Raw genomic sequence first — 4,286 nt, 5'->3', positions numbered from 1 at the left:
TTCTTCTATTTTTCCTTTTCTATTGGTTACCTTTTTCCTTTCTTCTCTAATTTCCCTTCATTTCGTGTTTATGTGTTGAAAGTACCATCTGGGTACTCCAAATTGGTTCATACAATGATCTACATATATAATTATTGTGGATTGACAAAAGGTAACGTTTTTTTAAAATTTTTTTCTATATAGTTTACTTATTTATGCTTTAATATGTTGTTTTTCAAATTTTAGGGTTTTTTCAAAGTTATGCTTTTACAAATTTTTTTTTTATTCTTCTGATGAGTTTTTATGGTGTAGGACTAAATGCAAAAACTTTTGGTGCTGGTATTCAATGGTTCTCGACCTCGATTAAACAAACAGTACTATTTTTTAATCTTTATTTATTATATTATTTTTGTAGTTTAATTTGTTCTTTCATAATATTGGCATTATTGAATTTGTAACTGGAAGTAATTAAAGTTCTAATTTTAGCCAACATTCCAAGTTCGTGATCCTCCCCTTATACTAACATTTCAAGTTTTATCACATGGTGAGTCCCAATTTTCGTGTTTTGTTGAATCCGAAGTTGTTGGGGGTAAGCAGTTATGTAGCATAAATATAAATAGTTGGTTTTACACATCTTTAAAAATTTAAAGATATCTAGAAGTGCATTGTAATTTTTTCTTCAAACTTTATATGATGGGGAACGAAATATGTTTTTTATTGCTTTAGTATATTATTATTTTATTATTCCATATATCAGTAAGGCCATAATTAGCACAACCACGAAGGGATTGGTGAGAAATTTGCCAAAGTTTATATATGATGAGGAAAAAGGCTTTAGAGGTGAGTATAAGACATTTTTCTTTGAAATCTAAAGACAAATGTTTAATTTGCATATTTTCACGATTTTAAGGCCCATATATGAATAGTTTTGTGTATTGCTTTTATTTTCATGGTTTTTAGAAGTTAGTACATTATTAGACTTTGCAACTACTCTATGACTTTATTTTTGTCTTGGGTTTATTGTCTTTTGATGGTTTGAACTTAACTACTCAAGCCACTTAACAATATTTTTGAATTCAAATTAAAAACATGGGTTGTATGAAGTAATGTGAGAACAACTGACAAAAAAATGTGTAATTTGTGCTCTTAAAGAATTTATGTGGATATTTCAGTTTGTTATATACTATGTTAATGATGAGATGGTGCAAAAGCTTTGTCAAGTGAGTTGTCGAATGTGGTATCTTCTATGGTGGATGCACATGGAAGTGATGGTCCCTTGCAAGAACATATGAATGCATATGAGTGAGTTATGCTATTTATGGACATCTAATGAAATGAAATGGATCAGGCTAGCCATGAAAATATTGCTAAGAAGGTTTGTTTCTTTTCTTTCATGTGAAAAATTCAGTCAAAATGGTTTCCATTTAAATCAACTTATGCACTTATTATGATATAAATGATGAAGTTGTTCTTTTTATTTCTTCTGTTAGTGGATCCCTGAACTAAGGCATTACGCCCTTGGTGTTCAGTAATTCTCATCGGAGCCAAGTTAGGTAAGCATTTAACCCCACCCTTCATTGAATGGATTGACATAGTTGTTACTAAAGGGGTTGTATTGTTTTTTTAGTGAATTTAAAAAAAAAAACTTTATTCATGTCCAACAAATATGATTTCATTCAATCATATAACTAAATTTAAATAAATATATAAACTAGGTAAATGACTAAGTGTAGCTATTTGTTGATATTTAAATCAGGAGTTTAACTTTGACTATAATTTCTTATACTAAATAGATCAAGGTGGTTGTATGAGGTTTGATAAGGGTCCATGGTAGGATCCAAATTTTTGAAGCCTTATTTCCTTTAGTTTTTTACTCTCAGTAAGCATTGAACATTGTAAAAGATATGGAAAAAATAACTATAGTTATTGCTTGGATTCAACTAGAAGTCGCATGCCTATGCATCCAGTATCTCAAATCTGTGTTTGGTTGTTAAAAGAAAGAGGCTGCAACATGCACACAAAGAATAAATCTAACTTCTCAAAAAATGAATAATGAGTTGGGTTATGTGCATGCTTGTGTTAGTAGTTGTTTTTCATTTAACTCATTGTAATTTAGAATGTTCCTAAGTTAGTTAATCAAAATATAGCTATCAAATAATTATAATAGTTTTCATATTTGATTTTTTTGTCTTTTTTAATGATTAATGATGTGATTCAGTATAGAAGTTTTGATTGTTGAAGATGCACAATATTGTTTTTTTGTTTTAGAAGAGTGAAAGGTTAGTTCTTCCTTTTATCATTCAATCCATAAAGACAATGGAGACAGTGGTGGGTCCCAATCCCAAGTAAAAAAATTGAAAGATAATTCTTCTAATTCCTAATACAAAGTATTAATCCCTATTTCGTTTCATAATAATTCTAATTCCATCAAATAATATGAATACTCTACATAGACATCACCATTGGGTTTTACTGTACATGCATAAAAAAACTATAAATATAAAGTTTTACCATACACCGAAATAATCATAATTATCTATTCACTTTGGCTTCTGCCTTTGATAAAATATCAAGAAAAGTATAGCAAAGTTGTGATCATTGTGACCTTTCTTGAGTTGTTATGACGAGGATTGCCCAATTATTATTATAAAGCATTGGATTATATTAAAATAATCATAGAATGACCTTATATATTACGAACTAATTATTGGAATTTGATGAAGTAATTATGTTTGCTAATTAAAAAAAAATTGAAGGCTAGCTCAAAAACTACAAGTGTTATTCCCATGTTCTTAGAGAATGCTTGTGATTTTGAAATTGATTCTATGGATTTGATAATCTTATCTATGGATATGTTTGTGTTTGCTTCTTAGTCTTACTTCATTTTCTTTTGTCATTATATATATATATATATATATATATATATATATATTCATGTTCTAGAATTTGATAATGAAATTGCAATATGTCCTATAGGTTGTACTACTTTTTCTACTTTTTTTTTGCCTTTGATAGTCTACTGAAGATTTAAGGATGAGCAGAAAATGTGTTTGGGCCAATGTATCTTGTAATGCTACAATGATATGAATTTGGATCCCTGTAAAACTACCAATGTATCCCTCGAGATTAACATTCTAGAAATTTGGGATGTTGGAATAATCAAAATTTAAGACAAAAAATATTGAGCATGCTAACTAGAACAGTTGTGTGCATGTAGATGGTTCTTAATGGTGAAGTACAATTCTGTCTATGAAATGCTTTTAAAGTCTGTAGATTTCTAACCTTAAGTTTATTTTTAGCGTATGGTATGAAATGTCTGGTGCATTATCATGTCAAGAGTTTTTTATTGAATTTTTTTTTTATTGTCAAGTAGCAACGCAATAGACACTATTTTGTTTCCTTTCATACATGTATACATCTGGTGTTAATAATTTCCTTGGTATTTTTTAGAGACAATTATCTGAGCTTTGAAAATTTTTAATATGGATTGAAATTTCTCTGAAATGAGTAAAAGATTATTAATGCCTTTTTAACTATTTCATTTTATATTTTATTTGTTGAGCATTGCAGGGTTATGGAGCTAGATTTATCTTAAAGAGGGCAATTTTATTTTCCAATAAAACCAATGGTTGCAAAATCATGGTTTGGTAGTCTGTGGAAAGCTCCTCGGAAGCATGATGCTAATTATGATAAGGTTGTATCAAAGTATAAGCATTTGATATAGGAAGTTTGATGTCAAAGTAGTTAATTTATGGAAGTCTTTGAATAATAAATGGATTCTTAATTTATGGTACCATTTCCTAACTTATTAGTGAAATCGTATCACAGATTAAAACCAACACCATTTTCACATTTAACAGTTATTTAAAGAGAAGTGGTTCCCTATGCTTAACCACTAAGCCTGCTTCAGGAATTCACAGATAAAAAAATGGCAGAATTCCTAATATGTGATAGATGAGTACCTACTCATTTGATTAATTTGTTAAGATCCATTTCAGAAATTCTTGCAAGATCATGGAATAAAGCTTAAATTAATTTGTCAGTCCCATACTTCTTTGAAATATTTAAACAGGTTTAACTACACTTTAAATTTGGGTCCTTGAACTTATAAATAGATACGGGTAATATTAGATATGAGCTTGATAGATGTTAGGGTATTATGAGATACCTAAGCCTCATATTGAATAATATTAGATACTCAGTTGACTACACAAGTGGCTTGATCTTTTAACTGCTAGCTTTTAGGAGAGAATTTATCAAACACAAAAGTTTATCAATTAATGTAAGTATACAACAGTATTGTATAT

General features: G+C 29.0%; 1 long non-coding RNA gene across 1 annotated transcript; it reads left to right on the top strand.

Moving 5' to 3' along the window:
* Nucleotides 1–1,081: 1,081 nt before the first annotated feature.
* Nucleotides 1,082–3,809, top strand: LOC146881817 (uncharacterized). The gene is made up of 3 exons (XR_014986317.1): nt 1,082–1,354; nt 1,470–1,532; nt 3,550–3,809. It is a non-coding gene; the product is annotated as an uncharacterized LOC146881817 (long non-coding RNA).
* Nucleotides 3,810–4,286: the final 477 nt, after the last annotated feature.

The sequence above is a fragment of the Vigna unguiculata genome, chromosome 11 (genome assembly GCF_037176805.1).
Source record: "Vigna unguiculata cultivar grain cowpea cultivar isolate G323 ecotype 2 chromosome 11, ASM3717680v1, whole genome shotgun sequence".
Taxonomy (NCBI): domain Eukaryota; kingdom Viridiplantae; phylum Streptophyta; class Magnoliopsida; order Fabales; family Fabaceae; genus Vigna; species Vigna unguiculata.
Note: the sequence above shows the minus strand (reverse complement) of the source record. Positions and strands in the feature narration are given on the sequence as shown.